At 42.9% G+C, this 27,533-nt stretch overlaps 1 long non-coding RNA gene across 1 annotated transcript in view; it reads left to right on the top strand.

Annotated features, from left to right (window-relative positions):
• The window catches only part of LOC140209440 (uncharacterized), a 110,254-nt gene extending 88,028 nt beyond the window's left edge, over window positions 1-22,226 (top strand). Inside the window, exons 2-4 of the long non-coding RNA XR_011888982.1 lie at window positions 9,554-9,663; window positions 15,238-15,339; window positions 21,432-22,226. This is a non-coding gene — a long non-coding RNA (uncharacterized lncRNA). The remainder of the gene's footprint in view (window positions 1-9,553; window positions 9,664-15,237; window positions 15,340-21,431) is intronic.
• Window positions 22,227-27,533: the final 5,307 nt, after the last annotated feature.

The following is a 27,533-nucleotide window of genomic DNA, read 5'->3' as shown; positions in this document are numbered from 1 at the left end:
GCTGCACCATAGAGAGCATCTTAACATACTACATCTCTGCGTGGTATCTCAGTTGCACAGCAGCTGATAGAAAAGCACTTCAGCGGGTCGTCTCTAGTGCACAGAAGATCATCAAGACACAGCTCCCAGCCCTGGAGGACACCTACAGCTCTCGCTGCCTAAAGCTGCAAGCAGCTGTAAGGACAATACGCACCCATGCAATCATCTGTTTGAACTTCTTCCATCTGGCAGACGTTATAAGATTTTCTATGCCTACACTTCCAGACTGAAAAGTAGCTTTTTCCCCAGAACTATAATTGCTCTGAACCAATTGATCAAGCATCATCTACAAATTTGTTATATTGCTACTTTAATACTGGATTTATGACTGTCATGCATCTGAGTTGTGCTTTTGTACTGCTAGACATTGCTTGTACTGACTGGTTACTTGATTTTATTTATTGTTTATTTATTTTATTTGTTGTTTTATAGCATTGAGTATGAGAGTTGCAAACATTTTCGCTGTATTGGTGCATGACAAATTGTACAATGCAATGACAATAAAGATATTATGATATGATTATGATTATGAGGACACGCAGTCCCCTTTTATTGTCATTTAGTAATGCATGCATTAAGAAATGATAAAATGTTTTTCCAGTATGATATCATGAAAACACATGACAAACCGACTTAAAAACTAACAAAAACCACATAACTATAACATATAGTTACAACAGTGCAAAGCAATACCGTAATTTGATAAAGAACAGACTATGGCACAGTAAAAGTCTCAAAGTCTCTCGAAAGTCCCATCATCTCACGCAGACGGTGAACCTCCTGCGCCGCCAACTTGCCGGTGCAGCATCCTGGAAGCATCTGACCACAGTCCGACTCCGAGTCCGTCCGAAAAACTCCGAGCCTCTGACCCACCTCTTCGACACCGAGCACCGAGCACCACCTCTGCTGAGCGCTTCGACCCCGGCCCCGGCAACAGGCGATATGCAAAGCCGAGGATTTGGGGCCTTCGTCTCCAGAGATTCTCCATTGCACAGTAGCAGCGGCAGCGAAGCAGGCATTTCAGAAGTTACTCCAGATGTTCCTCCGCACTTCTCACGGCTGTCTCCATCAAATCCGGATTGTGCACGGCCCCTAGTTAACACATAATCGATATCAATTCAGAACGGCCGCGCGTGCTGCGTCGCACCGCCATCTTCTCCTCCCTCCTTATTTCAATTCAATTTTCGGTTAGGTTAGGATTAAATCAAGGAATTGCTGAGTGGTGTGGCTCGAAGGGCAGAAAGGGCCTGTTCTGTGCAATATCTCAATAAATAAATAAATAGATAGATAGATATACAGGCAGACACATGAATATGCAGGATATGGAAGAATATGAATCATGTAAAAGCATAGCAGATTTAGTTTAACTGGCATTGTGAGCAGTACTGTTGTAGCTTCTAGATTCTGTGCACCTGGGGTAATACAAACATATTGGAACAAAGTCTTGGATGTAATCAAGAAATCTAAATTGACTGTCAATAAGCAAGAATGAAAAAAAAATGCGGGTTAAACTAGGAAGAGAAGGTTGAGAGAACACTTCATCTTCCCGGGAGCTTCATAAAGAGAATACACTTGGCCTGATGCAGAAGGCCTTGGCCATACAATTCTTTATAAATTATGAAGTTAATAACATTGAGAGGTGCCTCCTACCTTTCAAACATTTACTACTCCCTATTTCTGCTATCGTTTGCATATGGAGTGTTCAAATTGCCACTCCACCTCCACTCATGACTCAAGAAAGGTTGACCTAAACATTTAGAATGCACCCCATTCCCAATTAGTCAAAATTTATTGTTCTTTTTTATTTTACATGGCCAAAGTATCAGCTGATTGTGCCTTAAAGACGCATTGATGAGATTTTGTTACATTTGAAAATATTGGTTCTATTAATAACGTGATATACATTTCCCAGTAAATTGATCCAAGTGTAAGAGTTTAGTTGGTTCGAACTAAATCAAAATATCAGTGCAGGTTTATAGACCTTCTCAGATTTATATAGACTCTCCTAGGTAGCCCATTGGGAGCAATATTACATATCTGTTATGATATGTACAACTAGTCTACAAATAGATTCTGAAAATAATCATATGGACGAGTTTATATATGTCTTTGCACAATCATGTTTATTTACTCAGGAATTTGTAGTTAGTTCTGTGAGAGAATTCTCCATTATACTGCACAGAGAGGAGAAATCTGCATTTTCACCTTCAAAGTACTGGCATTTATCTGTCTTTTGCACATTTATTTCCCGTTTGCTGTGCAGTTAGTTGGAACTTTAATTTATATTCATTAAATGAAGTATGCTACAAATAGACTGTGGTGAGTAATGCCTGAATTCACTCAGTGAGATGGGGTCAGCAGACTCCCAATTCACATGAGGCAAGAAGGCAAAGTCTCTGGTGTATGAAAGAATCCCCTTGTTAGTGCTTAACAAGAGTTCAATAAATTGTGTCTCTTTCTTATTGAAAAGATAATGGATTCTGTAAACATATGTGATGGATTAGGTCATTAACCATGGTCAGTGAAAGAATTATCTGTTTATTGCCTGGTTTGCCTCTTTGAATTTAATATTATCTTCGGTTTTAAGGCAGGCTCAGCCATTTTCACAAACTATGGGCCCACTTCTAACATGATCTTCTGCAAAGTCTTTCATAGAATGTGTCATACGGCATAGAAACAAGCCTTTGCCACTCATCAAGTGCCTATATTACACTCATCCTATACAGATTCTATTTTACTTTCCCCAAATCCCATCAACCCTAGATTGTATCTACATGCTGGCAGCCACTCACAGCAGCCAACTAAACTTCTGATCCACAGAGCTCTGGGAGATAGGAAGAAACTGGGGAGGCTGGGGAAGCACATGGAGTCAGGGAGAGAATGCACTGGCTTGACAGGACACCAAAAGTCAGTACTGAGACTGCAATTCTACTAGCTATTTCACTGCATCTCAGTTTGTTGCGTATTGATTAGCTTGTCATTACCACAGCATGTCCTTTCCAATTGGCATCCACATCTCCCAATCTGTCAAGCTTTTTTTTTGCTTTCATTAATTCGGGCAGCATGGTAGTGTAGTAGCTGGCACAACACTTTACAGTACAGGCGACACAGGTTCAAGTGCCGCTACTGTCTCTAAGGAGTTTGTATGTTCTCTCCGTGACCACATGGGTTTCCTCCGGGTGCTTCAGTTTCCTCCCACAGTCCAAAGACATACCAGTTGGTCGGTTCATTGGTCATTATAAATAGCTAGGATTAAATTGGGGGATGCTGGGCAGCATGGTTCAAGGGGACAGAAGGGCCCACTATGTGTTGTATCTCAATAAATAAATTCCTTATCTGATTCTGAATTCCCATCACTCACCCGAGCTCCCCTTTACAACACAAAGGTGTCATCTCACTTGCCTCTTCTGCCTAGTTGAAGACTTGCCTCCCACTTTTCCTCGTTCTCTGCTGATCAGAAGCTGTTGCCCTACACCATTCTAGCATTTTTCATTTCTCTTCTCAGTTATCATGTGAGCTGCGTATTGTGGAATATTTTATGTCATGGGCGCAAACCCACAAGTCACTAAACTGGGATGGAAAATTAATCCCATATTGAGCCGAAGCAGAATGGAGACAACCCCTCAGTCAATATTGGTTACTACCCATCTTTAAAGGCGAATTTGGATGATGCAGTGCATAGCTATTAGAGTTGTTGCCTCATAACTCCAAAGAACCAGGTTCAATCCTGGTTTTCAATACTGCCCATTTGGAGATTGCATGTTCTTTCTGTGACTGTATGGTTTTCCTTGAACTTCACTGGTGTCCTCCCACTCTCAGGGATGTGTGAGTTAGTAGGTTAATGGCCTGTTATCACCCTAAAATCGAAATTTACCCCTGACTTTTCAGGTACTTACTTACTCACTGCCCATTACGTCATTGGCATTTAGGGCAGCAATGAACGTCCTCCATCTCTGGCAGTGTTCACAGCTTCATTCATCATGTCAGTTTCATTACCGCCAGTCATGCAAGTCTTGGGAGGAAACTCAGGAATACCATCGCACTCAGATGTAGTGGGATTCTTCATTTCTGTTTCCGTAACAGTTTTGTGTTACCATTCGGGGTTGTTAACCCTGAGCTGAACCCCCCAAACCTGGAGGACTGGTGGATCACTCTTAGCCCGGCCTCTACCCTTTGACCCTACTAAGAGCCAAAGCACAAAGCCCTGACTCCATTCAAAATAGTTCTCTGGGTCCTTGAGGCTCCTAAGCCTCCAAACCCAACAACAAGATTGTGTAAACACAGGGAATTTTGCAGATGCTGGAAATTCAAGCAACACACATCAAAGTTGCTGGTGAACGCAGCCGGCCAGGCAGTATCTCTAGGAAGAGGTACAGTCGATGTTTCGGGCCAAGACCCTTCGTCAGGACTCATTGTGACTCTGTTGGAGGTGATTTCTGGAGTAACTCATGATTTTTCCACCTTTTCCTGCCTTGATGGTGACCTGGACAATGAGCTTAGGTCTCTCTCTCTAAAAGTTATACTCACCTTTTCCCTAGTGACAATATTGAAGCCGATAATGATCGCATTGTCTGGTTTTGCAGACGTTACGTTTTGTTAATACAGTGAACCACAAGGTTACAGTACCAGGTTTATGAGAAACCTTTCTTTTCGTTTTATAACCTATGTACTCTGACACACCCTGACTGATCAACTAAGCACATCAATTCCTTCCAGGGTTTTCATAAGGTGTCTAGGTACACACAACTAATGCAATGATACTGTGAATGGCTCATTAAATTATGGTTCTGACAGGCAAACTAAAAACAAATATAAAGAACAATAGTAATGTTTGGCCTCACACTTCGACTCTTAAGTCTTTTGGTGATTACGGGGGGTGGGGGGAGGTTTCCTGGCACATCTTGTACTCATCAAGTGAGCAGTGTTGGTGTAAGGAAATGGAAAAGGAAGATGTTTGTCAGCCTTAGTTATGTACAGTTTTTCATAAACTCCATTCTATTTCATTATTTTCCTGTAAATTCCTGGAAGAAAATGAATCTCAGGCTAGTATATGGTTACACATATAGTACATACTTTGACAATAAATTTACTGTGAACTTTAAATTGTTGTATGGATCCAGTATCAGCATTACACAGTAGGGGAGAAACACTGCTAGCATTGATCATGTGAAGGCATCGGTCACAGTTTGAGTTCAACCTGTCGTGTTTGATTCCATTGAAACCAAATGAAGGAGGTGTGTGAAACTTGTGCCAAAATAATGTTCATCTATCCTCAAAAACGATCACAACCTTGTCACAGGGTTTGGAGGCTTGCGTGCCTCAATGACCCGGAGAGCCATGTTGGCTGGAGTCAGGGCCTTGTGTTTTGCCTCTTGGTAGGGTCACCCACGCCAAACAGGTCAAAGGGTAGAGGCCAGACTAAGAGTGGTCCAGCAGTCCTCCAGGTCTGGGGGTTCAACTCAGGGCTAACAACCCTGACTGGTCAAAGGGAATTGTTATGGAAACAGCAAGGAAAAATCCTATATCTATGGGCAGACTGAGATGAAGAACCTTCATTGTTGCCCTAAGTGTCCATGGCATAATGGGCAGTAAGCAAGTAATATTTATCTGTAGCATAATGAAGAAACTTCTTCCTCTGTATCTTGGTGAGGTTGCATTCATTGCCCAACCCAAGGTCCTGACGAAGAGCTCTTTCCTTGCACTATTCTAGTCATTACCATTTCTCTTCCCATTTATCATCTGACCTATCTACTATGGATCATTTGATGCCATGGGAACATACCCACCAGTCATTAAGCGGGGGGCAAACAAACAATCCCATATAGAGCCCAAGCAGACTGGAGACAATCGCTCAGCCAATAAGGGTCAATAACCATCTTTTAAGATGAATTTGGATGATGCAGTGCATAGCTATTAGAGCTGCTGCCTCATAACTCCAAAGACCCAGGTTCAATCCTGGTTTGCTCAGAGATTGCATGTTTGCATGTTTTAGGCATGAGAGATTTGGTACATTAATGGTTATTGCAAGTATTGTAAGCACACATTGTGTAACTGAGTGGTCAAATCTGGCGGGGGGGAGGGCGGTGGAGAAGGGAGAATACAATGGGATTAATATGTAAATTGGTGTCTAATAGTCTACCTTTCAACCCACCAAGTCCTCACTGACAATTAAGCATCCAAAGTACAATGGAACAATACCCTAGCAGGGGTGACAGTGGAACAGCAATGGCAAGTGTTTCTGGGAATAATGTGGAAGGTGCAGGATCAGTTCGTTCCAAAGAGGAAGAAAGATCCTAAGGGGAGTAAGGGGAGGCCGTGGCTGACAAGGGAAGTAATGGACAGTATAAAAATAAAAGAGAAGTATAACATAACAAAGATGAGTGGGAAGCCGGAGGACTGGGAAACTTTCAAAGAGCAACAGAAGGTAACTAAAACGGCAATACGTGGAGAAAACATGAGGTACGAAGGTAAACTAGCCAAGAATTCAAAGGAGGATAGTAAAAGCTTCTTTAGGTATGTGAAAAGGAAAAAAATAGTTAAGACCAAAATTGGGCCCTTGAAGACAGAAGCAGGTGAATTTATTATGGGGAGCAAGGAAATGGCAGACTAGTTGAACAGGTACTTTGGATCTGTCGCCACTAGGGAAGACACAAACAATCTCCCAGATATAATAGTGGCCAAAAGACCTAGGGTAATGGATAAATTGAAGGAAATTTATATTAGACAGGAAATGGTGTTGGATAGGCTGTTGGGTCTGAAGGCTGATAAGTCCCCGAGACCTGATGGCCTGTATCCCAGGGTACTTAAGGAGGTGGCTTTAGAAATCGTGGACGCATTGGTAATCATTTTCCAATGTTCGATAGATTCAGGATCAGTTCCTGTGGATTGGAGGGTGGCTAATGTTGTCCCTCTCTTCAAGAAGGGAGGAAGAGAGAAAACAGGGAATTATAAACCGGTTAGCCTGACGTCGGTGGTGGAAAAGATGCTGGAGTCAATTATAAAAGACGAAATTACGACACATCTGGATAGCAGTAACAGGATTGGTCCGAGTCAGCATGGATTTACGAAGGGGAAATCGTGCTTGACTACTCTTCTGGAATTTTTTGAGGATGTAACTATGAAAATGGACAAGGGAGAGCTAGTGGATGTAGTGTACCTGGACTTTCAGAAAGCCTTTGATAAAGTCCAACATAGGAGATTAGTGGGCAAAATTAGGTCACATGGTATTGGGGGCAGAGTACTGACATGGACTGAAAATTGGCTGGCTGACAGAAAACAAAGAGTAGCGATTAACGGGTCCCTTTCGGAATGGCAGGCAGTGACCAGTGGGGTACCATAGGGTTCAGTGTTGGGACCGCAGCTGTTTACAATATATATTAATGATTTAGATGAGGGAATTAAAAGTAACATTAGCAAATTTGCCGATGATACAAAGCTGGGTGGCAGTGTGAAATGTGAGGAGGATGTTATGAGAATGCGGGGTGACTTGGACAGGCTGGGTGAGTGGGCAGATGCATGGCAGATGCAGTTTAATGTGGATAAATGTGAGGTTATCCACTTTGGTGGTAAGAACAGGAAGGTAGATTATTATCTAAATAGAGTCAAGTTAGGAAAAGGGGAAGCACAACGAGATCTAGGTGTTCTTGAACATCAGTCACTGAAAGCAAGCATGCAGGTACAGAAGGCAGCGAAGAAAGCTAATGGCTGCTGGCCTTCATAACAAGGGGAATTGAGTATAAGAGCAAAGAGGTCCTTCTGCAGTTGTACCGGGCCCTGGTGAGAACTCACCTGGAGTACTGTGTGCAGTTTTGGTCTCCAAATTTGAGGAAGGACATTCTTGCTATTGAGGGAGTGCAGCGTAGGTTCACAAGGTTAATTCCTGGGATGGCGGGACTGTCATATGTCGAAAGATTGGAGCAACTGGGCTTGTATACTCTGGAATTTAGAAAGTTGAGAGGGGATCTTATTGAAACATACAAGATTATTAAGGGATTGGACTCGTTGGAGGCAGGAAGCATGTTCCCGCTGATGGGTGAGTCCAGAACCAAAGGCCACAGTTGAAAAATAAGGGGTAGGCCATTTAGAACGGAGTTAAAACTTTTTAACATTTAAAACTTTTTCACCCAGAGAATGGTGGATATATGGAATGCTCTGCCCCAGAAGGCTGTGGAGGCCAAGTCTCTGGATGCTTTCAAGAAAGAGATGGATAGAGCTCTTAAAGATAGCGGAATCAAAGGTTATGAGGATAAGGCAGGAACAGGATACTGATTGTGGATGATCAGTTGTGATCACAGTGAATGGCGGTACTGGCTCGAAGGGCCGAATGGCCTACTCCTGCACCTCTTGTCTATTATCTATTGTCTATTGTCACCTATTATTCGTGAATACTGGACTAATCTCATTTTAATCTTCTCCAATTACCATCATCTCCACCCAAATAAAGCATACAATATAAAACATAGTACCCTGCTGTGCAGTACAGGCCATTTGTCCCATGATGCTGTGCTAATCTTCCCCTCCTATATAGTTCTCCATTTTCTATCATTCATGTGCTTATCTAAGAGTTTTTAAAACACGAAATACTCTGCTGATGCTGGGGTCAAAGCAAAACTCACAAAACGCTGGAGGAACTCAGCAGGTCGGGCATCATCCGTGGAAACAATTCGTCAACGTTTCGGGCCGGAACCCTTCATCAGGACTGAAGAGGGAAGGGGCAGAGGCCCTATAAAGAAGGTGGGGGAGGGTGGGAAGGAGAAGGCTGGTAGGTTCCAGGTGAAAAACCAGTAAGGGGAGAGATAAAGGGGTGGGGGAGGAGAAGCAGGGAGGTGATAGGCAGGAAAAGTGAAGAAGGAATAGGGGAAAACACAATGGGTAGTAGATGGAGGCAGAACCATGAGGGAGGTGATAGGCAGCTGGGGGAGGGGGCAGAGTGAAACTGGGAAGGGGGAAGGGAGGGGGAGGGTATTACCGAAAGTTAGAGAATTCAATGTTCATGCCAAAGGGCTGGAGACTACCCAGACGGTATATGAGGTGTTGCTCCTCCAATCTGAGTTTAGCCTCATCATAGCAGTAGAGGAGGCCATGTATGGACATATCCAAATGGGAATGTGAAGCAGATTTGAAGTGGGTGTTTTTTTAAATGCCCCTAATGTATCTGTCTCCAACATCACCCCTGGCAGGGTGTTCCATACACCAACCATTCTCTCTGTAAAGAACTTACCCCTAACATCCCCTATATTTTCCTACAATCCCCCTAAAATTATGTCCCCCTGGTATAAACCATTTATGCCCTGGGGAAAATTCCTCTGGCTCTCCACTCGATCTATGCCTCGTATCATCTTGTAAACCTCTACAAATCAAATCTCATCCCCCCTTCATTCCAAAGCAAAAATCCTTTGCTCCCTCAGCCTATTCTCATAAAACATGTTCTCTCATCCAGGCAGTATTCTGGAAAATACTAGGCACAATTTGCTTTGTCCAATTAATATTCCAACCTGAATATCTTTTTTCTCAGGATCAAAAAACAGCCTAAACGCGAGGAAATCTGCAGATGCTGGAATTTCAAGCACGACACGTAAAATTTGCTTGTGAACACAGCAGGTTGGGCAGCATCTATAGGAGGAGGTACAGTCGATGTTTCGGGCCAAGACCCTTCGTCAGGACTAACTCAGTTAGGTTTTGTAATATCCAGAGCATCTTCAAAGAGCAATGCCTCAAAAAGACAGCTTCCGTCATTACAGACCCTCATCACCCATGTCAAACCTCGTTCACCTTGCTGCCAGCAGGAGGGGGGTATAGAAGCCTGAAGACACACACTTAACAATTGAGGAACAGCTTCTTCCCCTCTACCATCTGATTTCTGAATGGAAATTGAACCTATGAACACTACCTCACTACTTTTTTATTTCTTTTTTTTCACTACTTTAATGTAACTATTTAATATATATACCTAGCGGTGTACATACATCTATTGATGCTTCTGGACACTTCTTCAGTGATGTTCCTGGAACCGTCGGGTGTTTCGGGTCTTTCAACATCATACAACCTCCCCCAGGTGACCCAGCCGGGGCTGATCAGACCCCAGCTTGTGTCCTGATGGCTAGCTACTTATGACTCCATGGCTCCCCTCTTTTGAGCCACAGCCATCTTGAGGCCCTCTCTGCCACATCGGTGGTACTGCGGATGGCTCTCCTCTTCCTCTCTCCCTCGATGCCCAAAATGCTGAAGGCTCGAGCTAAGGAACGGGCTGCGAACCCCCTACAACCAACCTCCACTGGGAGACATCTTGCTCTCCATCCAGCCTACAATAATTCATGATTTTTTGATTATTATGTAATACATTATATTCCTGCCGCAAAGACGACAAATTTTACGATATAAACCAATGATATTAACCTGATTCTATTCTGATTCTGAATCAGGTTTATTATCACTGACGTATGTTGTGAAATTTTTGTGGCAGCAGTATAAAAATTTGCCATAACGACAATTAAAATAAATAAATGGTGTAAATAAATAAGTTGCGATGTTATGTTGTGATTGCACTGCTCCTGGGAAACACTGTCTCATTCTGCCCTGCAGAGCTGATGTATGGTTGGAATGACAATAAAGTTTTTTGAATCTTGAATCTTGAATCTTGAATCTTGAAAAGAGGTAGTGACCATGGGTTCACAAACTGTTCAGAAATAGGATGGCAGAGGACAAGAAGCTGTGCCTAAAATATTGAGAATGGATTTTTAGGTTCCTGTACCTCATCTCTGATGGAAGTAATGTGACATGGACGTGTTCCAGATGGTGGCGGTTCTTAATGATTGTTGCTGCCTTCTTGAGGAACCAACTTTTGAAGATGTCCGGATGTTGGAGAAAGTTGTACCCGTGATGGAACTGGCTAGGTCTACAATGCTCTGCGGCCTCTTTTGATCCTCTGCATTGTTGCTCAAGTACCAGGCCATGACTGAGCCAGGCAGAATGCTGTCCACGGTACATCGTAGAAAATCGCTCGAATCTTTGGAAACACACCAAATCTCCTCAAGCTCCTATAGCCACTGACTTGCTTTCTTCATGCCTTTGTGTTTGGTGTGTCTTGGGGAGGTGGTAGGAAACTCACGGTAAGCTGTACACATTATGAACGTGAGTAGTAGAATATGGGATGAGTCGATGAGTCAAAAGGCCTGTTTTTGTGCTCTGTGAGTCTTGGGTGGCATGTAGCATAGTGGTTAGCACAACGCTTTACAGTACGGGAGATCTGGGTTCAATTCCAGCTACTGCCTGTAAGGAGTTTGTATGTTCTCCACGTGAACGTGTGGGTTTCCTCCAGGTGCCCTGGTTTCCTCCCACAGTCCTACTCTACACCATATCTCAATAAATAATAAATAAATAATTAGAGAATTCATAGAACATAGAACACTACAGCAAAGTACAGGTCCACTAGCCCACAATGTTATGCCGACCCTTTAACCTACTCTAAGGTCAATCTAACCTTCCCTCCCTCACAACCCTCCATTTTTCTATCATCCATATGCTTATATAAAAGTCTCTTAAATGCACTAAATGCATCTGCCTTTACCACCACCCCTGGCAGGGCGTTCCATGCACTCATCACTCTCTGTGTAAAGAGTCTACCTCTGACATCCCCTCTATACTTTCCTCCAGTCACCTTAAAGTTATATCTCTTCATCTTAGCCATTGCCGCTCTAAAAAGTGTCTCTGGTTGTTCACTCTGTCTGTGCCTCTTATTATCTTGTACGCCTTTATCAAGTCACCTCTCATCCTCCTTCACTCCAAAGAGAAAGGCCCTAACTCACTCAACTTTTCCTCATAAAATATGCATTTTAATCCAGGCAGTATGGTAAAATCACTTCTGGTAAAATGTCAGAGGAGTCAATGAAGCAAAGGGTCTATTTTTGTGCAGTATTTATAATTAGACCCTTCATTTAATTTTTTAAATTTTTTCAAAAACACAGAGTCTCATGTTGATCATATTATCTCCAAATTAGTCCCTGTATAGGGGGATCACAGGGAAATGGAATTAGGACACATGATCCTATCCAAAGATACAGCATTCACCATGTGCGCACATTCCATGGCCACTTTATTAAGTACCTCCTGTACATTATAAAGTGACCACTGAGAACATGTTCCTGGTAGCTGCTGTAGCCCCTCTATTTCAAGGTTCAAGGTGTTGTGAATTTAGAGATGCTCTTCTGCACACCTCTGTTGTAACACGTGGTTATTTGAGTTACTGCCACCTTCCTGGCAGCTTGAACCAGTCTAGCCATTCTCCTCTGATCCCTCTCATTAACAAGGTCTTTTCCCCACAGAACTGCCTCTCACTGGATTTTTTATTATCATTGGCACCGTTCTCTGTAAACTCTACAGACTATTGTGCGTGAAAATCCCAGGAGATCAGCAGTTTCTGACATACTCAAACCACCCCATCTGGCACGGATCACATTTCTTCCCCATTCTGATGTTTGGTCTGAACAATAACTGAACCTCTTGACCATGCCTGCATGCTTTTATGCATTGCGTTGCTGCCATGTGATTGGCTGATTAGATATTTGCATTAACAAGCAGGTGTACCGGTGTACCTAATAAAGTGGCCACTAAGTGTCATCTCACACAACTACTTCCTGCACCAGATGCATTGGTCAAAGAACAAAATGAGATAGGCAGCCAGTTTTCATTAAGGCCTATGCATCTGAACCGACCTATTCTGAAGAATGTGTGGCTCTGAGGTGGAGGGAAGATAAAATATTAACTTGGCTTTATTTATGACCACAGCAGGGAGACAATTTGAGAGATCGTTGACAAGCTCTTTGTGGTAGATCTCACTGACAGGAACTACAGCTGCACATACACTATAGCTTCTGGACCTCAATATTTCTACATAGACCCTTCTGTCAAAAGTACTTTCGTCTTAATCTTCCAGAATCCTCTCCTTAATATACTTATTGACAAAGAACCGTTTAAATCTGTGGAACCTGTGCTTATCTTGGCTGCTGTGATACCATGAAGCTTCAGGGAAAAAAAGTATAAAGTTCAAATAGGCATTCTCATCAATCTCTGCATATCTCAGGTTGCTGATAGCAACAGATCTTATCAGGAGACAAAGATTATACAATCATGGTTAAAGGAATATTCCCTACAAGAAAGAAAGAATACTATATAGAGAGAGGGCAAAGCAGAACTAAATACATGATCTATGTGGGCGACCACACCTGAATTTCCATAGCACCTTTCACAGTCTCAAATCTCAAATAGTACTTGCCAGCCAATGAAGAATTTTACAATCTGGTAAAACAAATACACGTAAACAAATCCCTTAATGTATATGATGAATAATGTTGATCCTTGATCCTTAATCCTTGATCAATTTACACTCAACAAACTCCTGTGAGCAACAAGATAATGGACACAACACTGGTGATATTAGCTGATGTTTAAGTAGTGACTGGATTATCAGCGTTAACCACACACATAGATACATACCCTTCTGCACATTAACTCCATGCTGACCATCAAACATCTGTAAAGTCATGGAAACATACAGCCCTTCAGCCTATCTAGTCTGTGCAGGCCAATTTAAACTCCCATCGACTTGCTCTCCATAGCTCTCCATACCCCTGCCGTCCACGTACTTATCCAAACTTCTCTTAAATGTTGAAATTGAGCCCGCATGCACCACTTGCACTGGCAGCCCGCTCCATCCTCCGTCCGTACTATTTGTACACGAGTTGCATTCTTTTTTTATTTTCTCCCCATGCTCATATTCGACCACTCACCTGCACACCGGTGGCAATGTAGAATGGCCAACCTACACATCTTTGAGATGTGGGAGGAAGCCTTAGAAACCAAAATGGGTGTCGTTGTCACATCATTCTATTACAGCGCTAGATATCTGGGTTTGATTCCCACTCTTGCCTGTATGTCCTCCCACGTTCCCAAGACTATTTTGTTAGAGTTAGTAAGTTGTGGGCATGCTATGTTGGTGCCAGAAGCGTGGCAATAGTTGTGGGCTGCCTCCAGTACATCCTTGAAATGTGTTGGTTGTTCATGCAAACAATGTAATTCACTGTATTCTGAGATACAGTGTACATTCAATCGATATTTCAATGTTTCAGTGTATATGAGACAAATAAATCTTATCTTTAAAATCTATCCGGGGGAAAACCCACTTGGTCATAGGAAGAATGTGCAAACCGCACAGACACCGCCCAAGGTCAGGATTGAGCCCACAGTCCTGAAGCTGTGAAGCAGCAGTTCTGCTGGTCTTTCTCATAAAAAGGCAGAGAATATTTTATACCCAAATGAAACAGTTAACAGGACTGCTGTTTAGCTTTCCAACCTCCAAGAACAAATACCTCCCTCGGCCTTGATCTGGGGAGCCAGCCCCTGATGTAGTGTACGAAGTGGATCTTGATTGTCTTGAATCAGAGATATGCTATTTTAGATTATGAGAACACTCAGTCCTCATTTATTGTCATTTAGAAATGCATGCATGCATTAAGAAATGATACAATGTTCCTCCAGAGTGATATCACAGAAAAACAGGACAAGCCAAAGACTAACACTGACAGAACCACATAATTATAACATATAGTTACAGCGGTGCAAAGCTATACCATAATTTGATGAAGAGCAGACCATCGGCACAGTAAAAAAAAGTCTCTAAGTCCCGCTCGACTCCCGAGTCCCTGATAGCATGCAACAAAAGGGAGAAACTCCCTGCCATAAACTTCCAGGCATTAGAAGCACCCGACAACAGCCGACACTGAGTTCATCCATCCGAAAACTTCGAGCCTCCGACCAGCCCCTCCGATACAGCCTCCCAAGAGCCATCCTCTGTTGAGCGCCTTCGACCTTCCCCCGGCCGCCAAAACAAGCAAAGCCGAGGATTCGGGGCCTTCTCCTCCAGAGATTCCAGACCACACAGTAGCAGCAGCAGTGAAGCGGGCATTTCAGAAGTTTCTCTAGATGTTCCTCCGTACTCTCACGTCTGTCTCCACCAAAGCAGAATTGTGCACGGTCCCCTACTTGACAGATTACAGGATATCATTCACCAGAGTGGCCACGCGCGCTGCATCATGCCGCCATCTTCTCCTCCTCCTTCAGATTTAGGCTGTTAGTAACAGTCTACAGGCTGTAGGTACCAGGGTGCTATTTAATCACATCAGTTTCCTACCTTATTTTCCTCAGACTGCGCCAATAAATTGTATTTTTGAAGACACAAGTGACTGGAATCTGAAATGACAAACAATTTGCTGGAGGAGCTCAGCGGGTCGAGCAGCATCTGTGGAGGTAGAGGAATTGTCAATGTTTTGGGTCAAAATTCTGCATCAGGATAAGATTATATATTTCATTAACAATGGTAGTATTGCTTCCCTTTAAAGAGACTGTCTCTTAACTAATTATTACATAGCAACTGTGTGACTCATTCATTTTAATTATAGCATTATGTATCAACTTAACTTAGACCAGAATTAATAATATGCAAGGTTTGCCAGGTCTATGTCACTCCGTATCACTCTGGAGTTGCCTGTCATGTATTAGAATAAGTTCATTATCACTGACACATTTGTTGTTTTGTGGCAACAGTACAGTCCAATACTGGGGTGTAACAGTCCAATTGGGGTGTATGGGGTGTCAGGGGAGGGTAGCACCTCTGGTGGGGGAACATGTCGCATCCTTTTCAGGGCAGTTAGTCCACCTTTGGTCCCCACCTGGCACTCAGCTCTCACCTGTGGCTCCCTGTAGCTGTTTGCATGCGACAGCGGCCACACCCCGGGCAATGGCTTCGACAAGCCGGCTAAACCAGGTGAGGGTAGCCGACGGGTCTCAAACCCTCGGTGAGATAGGGAGTTGTCTATCCCAGCATGTGAAGACAGACTCCAGCAGACTGAGCGGACGAGACCAATGGAATGTCCAACGGTCAAGAAGGCGGTCTCTGCAAGTGTCGTGGAACGTGTAGAGTAGGACAAGACACAGAAGACGTCCTGGTCATCCACTGCGCCTAGTCCCATCTCCAACCGTCTCGACTCTGTCTTGCCATTGGATCCAGATGGGAATTGGGAAGAGAGAGTGAGGCTGACACTGCGCAACTCCCCTCATTTAAATCTAAATCACGCGCTAGTCTCGACACCATCATAATGGCGTCGATGTCCTCATCGACGTCAATGATGGACGAACAACAGTCCAATACATAAATGATACTATAAGTTATAATAAGAAATACTTTAAAAAGAAGTGTGCAAAAGAGAGGAATATAGTTAGATAGCAGTCATGGGATCGTGGGCCATTCAGATGGTGGAGCAGAGGGCAGGGTGCCATAAAATACAAGGACTAATACATTGTCTAATTACAGAGTATCAGGGAAATACATGTTTTATTTCATAGTTAATCCCTATTTTATTTTTATTTTTATTTTTTCATCTGATCTTGACCAAATTTCCATGAATTAAGCAGTTTACTTGCTCATTTCACAAGTTTGCTGCAAGTCAGCAACATGATGGTGAGCACGGAACGAAGACCAGGTAAGGATGCTAACTGTCCTTCCAACTTTTCTGAACTATGGTAGATTTTTACAACAAACCGGTGGCTACATGGTCAACATTTCTGATAGCAGCCACTTTCAGTCCAGGTTCCTTTAAATAACTGGATTTAAGTTCCCCAGCTGTTCTGGTAGGATTTGAACATTTCTCCATAGTTTGCTCCTCCAAGTGGACCACAATCTTGTCGTGGTTTGGAGGCAGAGCTTTAAGCTTTGGCCATGCCAAACAGGTCAAGACTAAGAGAGGCCACTGGTCCTCCAGGTTCAGGGGTTCATCTCAGGGCTAACAACTCTGACTGGTAAAAAAAATTGTTACGGAAACAGCAATGAAAAGTCCACTGAGTGTGATGGTATTCCTGAGTCTCTACCCAGGACTTGCATGACTGACAGTAGCGAAAAGTGAGAGGAAGTTACGGACATGATGAAGGAAGCCCTGAACACCGCCAGAGATGGAAGACCTTCACCGCTGCCCTAAACACCAACGGCGTTTCAGGCATGACCCAACCACCATAGATTATTAATTCATTAAAACAAACCCTGCTGTCATAATTTTAACTCTGATGTCAGTTAAAAATACAGTAGAAATTAGACTTTGAACTTATTAAGGACTCTTATTCCACCGAGATGCAACACAGAGCGTCATAGGAAGTCATTCCTGCCTGTGGCCATCAAACTTTACAACTCCTCCCTTGGAGGGTCAGACACCCTGAGCCAATAGGCTGGTCCTGGACTTAATCCCTGGCATAATTTACATATTACTATTTAACTATTTATGGTTTTATTACTATTTATTATTTATGGTGCAACTGTAATGAAAACCAATTTCCCCCCGGGATCAATAAAGTATGACTATGTCTATGACTATATAGTATCAGACAGATACCTCTTGTATTCTATGCTTGGTATAGATTCAGTGCAAGCAAGTATTTAAGGAAAGTTGTATCAATACCAAAGCACCCACTTAATATTTGTAACCAAAGGTGAGCTTCCCTTCTGCAGATTTCCTCTTAAATAGCACACACAGCTGTCTGCCTACGCAGGATACTCTGGTTTTATCGGAATCTTTTATTTATTCTGAACTGCAATGACTTAATCCACAATAATCTTCTTCCTCTTTCCAACAGAATGGGCTACAAGGGAGTTCATGTTTGCTGATGAAATTCAGATGAGCTCTATGATAACTAATTAGTAATTACAATTTTTTTTAATGATCCCAGAATTTTAGTGCATCCTGGTCTGACAGTGTTAAAACTCATCCAGTGGCACTTTCTCTGATTTACTAATTACAGCTTGTTTCATCTCTCAGACAGTGTGTGAAATGTATGCCTGAGTGAATGGAATTACCAGGGAAAGTCTGTTAAACGGGTTATATCAAGAACTGGAGCAGACCAAGATCCTTGAGAACATAGATTATAGATCAGTACAGAAAATTACAGGCTGTTGTAACCACCCCCAAGATCAATCTAACCCTTCACTCTCACATAGCTCACTGCTTCTCTACCATCCACGTGCCTAGAAATCACTTAGATGTCCCTAATCTATCTGCTTCTACCACCATTCTTGGCATATATTCCGTTGCTCTTTGTGTAAAAAACCCACTTTGTGCATCCCCCTATACTTTCCTCCAATTACTTAAAATGTCCTTTTGTAACAGCCATTTCCGCACTGGGGAAAAAGAAACGGAGCAACACAATACAGGAACATGTATTTTATCTGAAATGTTCTGCCAAACTAATTAAACTAATGACACCTAATCCCTTCTGCCTAAACGTGGTCCATTCTCTGCATTCTTACGTGCCTATCTAAGAGCCTCGTAAATATCTCTATCATGTGCCTGCACCACCACCCCAGGGAGCGCATTTCAGACAAACCCCTCCCCACTCTCTGTGTAAAACCTTGCCCCACGCATCCCCTTTGAATCTTCTCCTCGCAGTTTCAATGCATGACCTCTACCAGTAGATATTTAGACACTGGGTAAATGATACAGTCTGTCAAATCTATCACTTCTCTCATAATTTTATTAAAATCTATCAGCTGTCCCTTCAGTATCTGCCATTCCAAAGAAAACAACCCTGGTTTGGTTACCCTCTCCTTATAGCACATACCCGCTAATCCAGGCAGCATCCTGGTAAATCTCTTCTGCACCCTTTCCAAAGCCTCCACCATGTCCATATCTTTCTTACAGTGGGGCAACCAGAATTGTATGCAGTACTCCAAAAGTGGCCTGTTTAGAATTTTATAAAGCTGCCGCGTAAGACATCAACCCTTGACTTCAGTGCATTGACTACCAAAGGCAACCACATCATATGCCTTCCTTCCTACCCCATCAACCTTCAGCGAGCTCTAGGTTTGAACCTTCTGTACATCAACACTGTTAAAGAATTCTGCTATCCACCCTGTACTTTGTCTTTGCATCTGAATGTTGCAGCAGGATGCAAGCATTGATCTTGACTGTAGCTGCCACTTTATAAACTTTGGATAAGAACATAAGAAATAGGAGCAGGAGTAGGCCATCTGGCCCATTGGGCCTGCTCCGCCATTCAACAAAATCATGGCTGATCTGGCCATGGACTCATCTCCACCTACCTGTCTTTTCCCCATAACCCTTAGTTCCCCTACTATGCTAAAATCTATCTAACCTTGTCTCAAATATATTTTCTAAGGTAGTCTCCACTGCTTCATTAGGCAGAGAATTCCACAGATTCACCACTCTCTGGGAAAAGCATTTTCCATTCATCTCCATCCTAAATCTACTTCCCCGAAACTTGAGGCTATGAGGATGCAACTGAGACTTTCGGATTTAAATTGCAAATGCACCATCAACTACCTGGCCACTGCAAAAGAACAGGTTTGGAGCCCAGGGTTCTCATCAATATCCTATATTGTTGCAAAATAGAAGGAAGCCATTTGGAGCCTTAGTCTCATCCTCCCACTTATTTCCCTACAACCATCACATCCCCATCATCTCTCGACAATTCTCCTCCCGCCCACCCACACTAGGGGTAACTTACGGCGGCCAACTCACCTGTAAACCAGAATGTCCATGGAACGTGGGGGAATCTGGGACACCTGGGAGAAACCCATGCTAGTATAGACTTTATGACCATAGGGAATAAGAACGGTGAACCATTCAACCCTTAAGCATGAGTAATCCAAATCCACTTTCCTGCAACGTCCCTATAATCCTTCATTCCCTTGCTAATTTAAAATATATCCATCTCAGATATACAAGAAGGCTGAGAGAAATCTAACAAAGATGCAAAAAAAAAATTAAGGATGAATAGAGGAGATTTCAGGATGTGCAAGATCAAATTGTTGTAAATATTGGTATTGGTAACACACACAAAAATGTGGGAGTAACCCAGCCTTTGTGTGGGTTGCTTTAGATTTCCAGCATCTGCCGATTTTCTCAAGTTGGTATTGGTATTGGTTTATTATTGTCATGGGTACCGAGAGACGGTGAAAAGCTTGTCTTGCACACTGTTTGTACGGATCAATCATTATGCAGCGCATTAAGCTGGGACGAGGCAAAACAATAACCATGCAGAATCAAGTGTAATAGCAACAGAGAAAGTCCAGTGCAGGTAAACAATAAAGCGCAAGATCATAGCAAAAAAGATTGTGATACCAAGTGTCCATCTTATCATACAGGATGATCTTATCATAAGGAATTGGACACGCTAAAGGCAGGAAACGTGTTCCCGATGTTGGGGAAGTCCAGAACCAGAGGCCACAGTTTAAGAATAAAGGGTAGACAATTTAGAGCGGAGTTGAGGAAAAACTTTTTCACACAGAGGGTTGTGGTTCTGTGGAATGCTCTGCCTCAGAAGGCAGTAGAGGCCAATTCTCTGGATTCTTTCAAGAAAGAGTTAGATAGAGCTCTTAAAGATAGCAGAGTGAAGGGGTATGGGGATCAGGCAGGAACTGGATACTGATTGTGGATGATCAGCCATGATCACAGTGAATGGTGGTGCTGGCTCGAAGGGCTGAATGGCCTACTCCTGCACCTATTGTCTATTGACCGTTCAAGAGTCTGATTGCAGTGGGATAGAAGCTGTGGTTGAATCTTGTGGTACATGCATTCAGGCTTTTTGTATCTTCTGCCCAAAATAGGACAGGGGAAAAGGAGAAAAGAGAGAAGAGCAATGGGTGGGGTCTTTAATTATGTTTGCTGATTTACTTAGACAGAAAGAAGTCTAAACAGAGTCCATGGAGGAAAAGTTAGTATAGGTATAAGATAATGGTTAAATTCGAAGGGCCGAATGGCCTACTCCTGCACCTATTTTCTATGTTTCTATGTTTCTATATAAATCTAATATTGAATTCAGTAGAATTTTTTTGTTCAACTTGGAACTTACTAACTAAAGGCTTATCTGAAGTGAATATCATGTAAGATGAAGCTAGACGTAAGCTAAGGCCAGAAAGCGAAAGGATATGTTGACATTATGGGAATGAAACATGGTAGAAGGAACCTCATGTAGTGCATCACAATAAGATGGACTGGATAGGTGAAATGGCTTCTTTTTAAGGTGCAGATTAAATCTTCTGCTGCGTCATTTCTCACATTAACTGCAAAACTTTGATCTTTTCCATCCCTGCAACTTGATAATTTGATTCCCTTGGAATATACAATCAGTAAAAGACAGCATGCTAATCTATCTTCACTCGTCGCCCCAGGGTAAGCTGGGGACAGAGTATCTGTGTCCGTTATGTTGCAATCCTATACCAGTGGTTTGCATGCTAGGAAATGTCATTAACGTCATCAGATGTCTTCATTAAAAAGATGAAAGTACAGAAAAGCACATACAGATTGGATGTGTGATCCTGGTTTTGATTCTTACAGGCTGGTCAACCCTGCAGAGCCTTGAGGCAGCTGAGAGAATGCTGGAAACCCTCAGCAGATCAGGCAGTAAATATGGAAAAAGAAAGAGAAAAGGTACGAAGATGCTGACAGTCCAGAAGAAGGCTATTGTCCCGAAAGGTGAACTGTCCATTTCCCTTCATTACATGTTGTGTGATCTTCTGAGGCCCTCCAGCACCCTTGTTTGTTGCTGCAGAAAGAAATGATTGAGGCTTTAGAATGCAGAGTCACCTCACTTCTCTCAAACCATGTCTTACTTCCCACATCCCAACTACTAGATACTATGGCCCAAGATAGTATTGTATGAATTTTCTTGCCTATGGTCTTCCCAGGTTCAGGGCAGCAGCAAGACCAGTGTACCAGATCAAACCAGTAACTTGGTTGGGTCCCACATTTCTGATCTCTGTACTCTCTGAGGAAAGGAAACCATAAAGAGGATATGTTATCACCACATTTACAAGGAGCACTGCCACAGGAAAGCAGCATCAGTCATCAAACCCCAACACCCAACCCTCCACCATCCAGACCATGCTCTCTTCTTACATCAGGCGGGAGGCACAAATGCCATATGTCCAGTCCACCAAGTTCAGAACAATTATTACCCTACAACTGCAAACACGAGGAAATCTGCAGATGCTGGAAATTCAGGCAACACACATAAAAAATGCTGGTGAACGCAGCAGGCCAGGCAGCGTCTATAGGAAGAGGTACAGTTGACGTTTTGGGCCGAGACCCTTCATCAGGACTAACTGAAAAAAGAGATAGAAAGAGATTTGAAAGTGGGAGGGGGAGGGGGAGAAGATTTGAAAGTGGGGGGAGGGGGAGAGATTTGAAAGTGGGAGGGGAGGGGGAGAGATTTGAAAGTGGGAGGGGGAGGGGGAGAAGATTTGAAAGTGGGGGGAGGGGGAGAGATTTGAAAGTGGGAGGGGGAGGGGGAAATTTGAAAGTAGGAGGGGGAAGGGAGAAGATTTGAAAGTGGGAGGGGAGGGGGAGAGATTTGAAAGTGGGGGGGGGAGATTTGAAAGTGGGAGGGGAAGGAGGAGGAGATTTACCCTACAACCATCAGGATCCTGAACCAGCATGGATAACTTCACTCCATCTCAACTCTGAACTGATTCTACAACCTCTAGACTCATTTTCGAGGACCCCTCAACTCAGATTCTTAGTCTTATTTATCTATTTGTCCTCTGTTGTTTTATTTTCCTGAAAGTGCCTGCAAGAAAATGAAACTCAAAGGAGAATATGGTGACATATACATATATATACTTTTAATAAATGTACTTTGATTTTGACTTTAATTCAAGTGGATTGTGTTGACTGGTTTTCTGTATAATTAACATCATGAGCATCCCTCAAGTGTGTTATTGCATTTAGTAAGAGAGAGTTGAAAAGTTTTGAAAGTCTAAACACCATACCTATATGAACACCTCACTTAATTAATATTTTTTCTTAAACAAAAAGTGAAATATTAGCTTTTTGCACTGCACAGCTATCAACAAGTCCCTGTGAATAAACATTTTTCATCAGTTATCCAAACACTCGGAAACGAAGGCCTTTACAGGATGCAAGCCAGACCTGGCTGTTTCCTGGTCTGAGATAAATCACAAGCTGGTGTTGGGAACATGCTCGCAGGTTTTCATACTTTTGAATTATGTAAGTCTGGCGTGACAACCATTTGTTTTCTGTTAAACTAGGTTCTGTTGGGAATGTAATCCATATAGCGGATTGTATTATCCCTGGGAAATAAGCACACTACTTCTTAATTTGTCATTTTAATGTTTTTTCAATAATTAGGGAGCTGAGCTTGCATCAAAGGCAACCAAATAAGTGCTTGGCAATTTATTTTTATTTTGGAGAGGTTAAGGGCTATTTTCGTTACCATAGCAATACATACGTAAGAGGCATTTTTCATGATATATTCCTCCTACGTATTGAAATAAAGCAAGTGACTCACGGAATGCCTTTACAATGGAAGAGATGCAATGAAGGGGAAGTTGCTTGACAAGCCCACGATGGTGGAAAGACGCACAGGTGGGGTCAGGAGGAGTTCTGCTCAGATTGGGTACCTGCCACCAATACCAGCATAGTTTGTTTGGGCCGCCAGCGAACAATGCTGCCAAGGGCAACATTATCCAGATAGTCTGCAAAACTGTTTTGTTCACTTCTTTTACAACTTCTTTTTCTTTTAAGTGTGGTTTGGTACTGCTGGAGCCTATGATCTACAGTTTGATAGTGTGTTTTTGGGCCGATTGAGCGATCCAGTGCTTTGCTGTCTCCAAGAAGGCTCCAGGAGGCGAGTAGCCTCAAGGCCAAGAAGCCTGAAGATGAGGCACGAGCTCATGATCATCTCCATTTCTCGCTTGTCTCACCTATTGAAGTTTCGAGGAAGATTGAAACCCCGAGGTGAGGGCGGAAGGCGAGAGAGTGTTCGGTGCCATCTACCAGCCTCTCACTCACTGTTTGCCGGAGGAAGGTACCTGCGTATGACGGTCTCTCTCTCTCCCTCTCGCTCGATGCTGTCAGACGATGCTACCAAACTTTTGGGTCTGCAGTTGGTGGATTGGACTGATGGCCACTAAGCTGAACTGCATACGGACTCCTTCGATTTTGTCCTTTCTGGATTTTCGCTCTGCTCATTGTTTCCTGTTGCCATTAGCAGGTTTTCTTCCTGCGGGGGGGGGGGGGGGGGACGGTTGATGTTCTTGTTGCCATTTGCCTGGGAGGTTGATGCTTTTGTTGCCATTTGCATGATTTGATTTTTGCACATGGGGAGGGGATTGATGTTTACCTTTGAACAGGTCCCATGGCTTTCTTGTTTTGTGGCTGTCTGCGGAAAGACAAATCTCAATGTTGTATAGTACATACGTACTTTTATAATAAAAGTACTTTGAATCCTTTTTAGTTAATGTTCACATGATGACATGTCCTTTCTCAGAGATCTTGCTTTATTTACTGAGTGAAAGAAGCAGGAGGTATGGTGAAAAGGGGGATTCCTGAAAGTGACACACATCAGGGTGAATGGAAATGGTAAACTGGGAAATAGATTAGTCCACAGATCAGAAACCTTCCTGTTTATGGAACGGTTTGTGCAGAGCGGAAGAAAGATCACTTTGATCAAGGTTTGTCAGTGGAATAATCAACTGTACACAATGCCCAAAGCCTAAGTGAACCTTGGACCTTCCATTGGTCTCGTCCGCTCAATCCGCCGGAGTCTGTCTTCACATGCTGGGATAGACAACTCCCTATCTCACCGAGGGTTTGAGACCCGTCAGCTACCCTCACCTGGTTTAGCCAGCTTGTCGAAACCATTGCCCCGGGTGTGGCCGCTGTCACATGCAAACAGCTACGGGGAGCCACAGGTGAGAGCTGAGTGCCAGGTGGGGACCAAAGGTGGACTAACCGCCTTGAAAAGGACGTGACATGTTCCCCCAGAGGTGCTACCCCTCCCCGACACCCCATACACCCCTAAAGGCTTGGAGTATAAATGCAGAGAAGTCATAGGAAAGGCTTACTGCTGCTTTACAAGGCATGACCATAACCATGTCTGGAACACTGTGAACAATTTTGTTCTCCTATTTAAGGAAAGGCTTCCCTTGGAGCAGGGGTTCTCAATATGGGGCCCATGAACCCCTTGCTCAATGGTATTAGTCCATGGCATAAAAAAGGTTGGGATCCCGTGTCTTGGGGTATTGTTGCAGTTCTGGTCACACCATTACGGGAAGAATGTGGATGTTTAGAAAGGGTGCAGAAGAGGTGAACTAAAATGTTGCCTTGTTTAGAGTATATGAGCTATAAGGAGAGGTTGAACAACCTGGTTGTTTTCTCTGCAGTGTCAGAGGTTAAGGGGAAACCTGAAAGAAGTCTATGTATATAGCATACTGTATCAACGTAAACCTTATTTATAACTTAAAAATGACAAGAATAAACCATGCAATGGTATAATGGTTAGCACAAAGCTTTACAGTACCAGTGGCTCAGGTTCAATTCCCGCTGCTGCCTGTAAGGAGCTTGTACATTTTCCTGTGACTGTGTGGGTTTCCTCCAAAGTCCAAAGATGTACTGGTTGGAAGGTTAAATGATCATTGTAACTTGTCCTGTGATTAGGCTAGGGTTAAATCTGGGGTTGCTGGGCAGCGTGGCTGAAGGGCTGGAAGGGCCTATTCCATACTGTATCTCAATAAATAAATATAAATTTTATTCTTACATTCATAGTCAACATGTTAAGTAGTGCTCTACTACATTCCCCAAAACCAATAGGACTGTTGCCACTCACGTGGCCCTCTGGGATGGTACATGACGACAATAACTAAGGGGCTTCCTCACCCAATCAGACCACTCCAGAAGCAGAAGAACCCAATATTGTTGTACGGAAGTTCATAAAATTTTGAGAGGGATGGATAGGGTAAACAGAATTTTCTCCCAGGGTAGAAATGTCAAATACTAAAGAACATGCATTTAAAAAATGAGAGGGGAAACGTGTGGAGCATATTTTTTGCACAGAGTGTGGTAGGTGTGGAAGCAGATACGTTGAGGTTTTTAAAAGTCTTTTAGACAGATGTATGGATGTTCAGGAATTGAGGGATATGGATCGTGTGAAAGCAGAAGAGATTTACTTTAATTTGGAAACACCTTTGGCTCAGATCGTGACCAAAAGGTCCTGTCCCTGCTCTGTACTGTTCTATGATCTATATTCTAAAGATATTATTTCCTTGGATCATAAAGTTCAAAGTTCAACATAATTTATTAAAGAGTTTTTCACTTATAAAATCTTAAAGATTTATTAAAATCTCACTAATTTATTAAAGAGGATTCATTAGGATGATCCTGGGTACACAGTGTTTGTTCTACAAGGAAAGGTTAAATAGCTTTGGGACTCGTCAATGTTGTTGAGAAGGATGACAGGTGTAGAGTTCCTTGCTACAGAGACGATGGTTGATTTGAAGCATTTGGGGATAGCAGCCTGGATGAGTGATGTGTAGAAGACATCCATGGAGATGTCTGTGAGGTGGTGTGCACATTTCCTCAGTACTCAGCCTACTGGCATTAGCCATTTTCATCCTGGGTAAAAGTCTGTGGCTATCCACTCGATCTACGCCTCTTCTCATCCTGTACACTCTATCAAGTCACCTCTCATCTTCCTCTGCTCCAAAGAGAAAAGTCCTAGCTTGCTCAACCTATCCTCATAAGCCATCCCTCTAATCCAGGCAGCATCCTGGTAAATCTCCTCTGCATCCTCTCCAAAGCTTCTGCACCCTTCCTATAAAGGGGCGATCAGAACGGAACACAATACTCTAAGTGTGGTCTAACCAGAGCTGCAACACTGCTTCATGGTTCTTTTGTGCAAAAAAATGAAGAAAATGACAAAAACCTGGACACCAATCAGTTTGAAGCTGGCACAAAACAAAACATGAAGTGCAATTGTTACATGTTACAGAAAGGAAGTATCACAATACATGAAGCAGAATTTCTCCAAAATGCAAATGCCTCATCAGAAAGGTTACCAGGCCCTCAAAACAGAGATTGGAGCTGCCACAAAATACAGACTAGGAGCTCCATTAAAAAATAGAGGATCATTTCAACAGAGGGACAATGCAATTGTAATAAAATACATTTTCAGATGGCTTTTGGTTCATCGTTTACTTAAATATTCCTATATATATAGAAATATTTTTGTTAATAAAAATGTGGTGTTGTCAGGAATATCTTGCAGCCTCTCCAGAGAACTTAAAAAACTTAGTTAAATTTTTATCCATGATGCTTTCTGACTTGTTGTCTTTCAGATTTTTTTTGATTCTTTCAAACTATAGCCTGTGGCGAAATGGAATAAATTCTCAGCCCTGCAGCTGAGCACCTGTGGTGTAGTGTTCTGAGCAAGTGGGAGCCTGGATATCTCTCTGCTATCCATTAACCGCTCTCACACAGTTAACACTGTGGACACCGAGGTCTGGGTTTTATTTATTCATCTTGCAGGAGCATTCTCCTGGGATCTCACTGTTGTCACAGAGAAAAAATATATTGTGGACTTATTTTCAGGTTTGCTGAGAAGGAAGAATTTTAGGGCTGACTGTTTCAAATTTCTGAAAT

Source organism: Mobula birostris, chromosome 14 (genome assembly GCF_030028105.1).
Source record: "Mobula birostris isolate sMobBir1 chromosome 14, sMobBir1.hap1, whole genome shotgun sequence".
In the NCBI taxonomy this organism is placed as follows: domain Eukaryota; kingdom Metazoa; phylum Chordata; class Chondrichthyes; order Myliobatiformes; family Myliobatidae; genus Mobula; species Mobula birostris.
The sequence above is the reverse complement of the archived record's forward strand: the minus strand, read 5'-3'. Positions and strand labels throughout refer to the sequence as shown.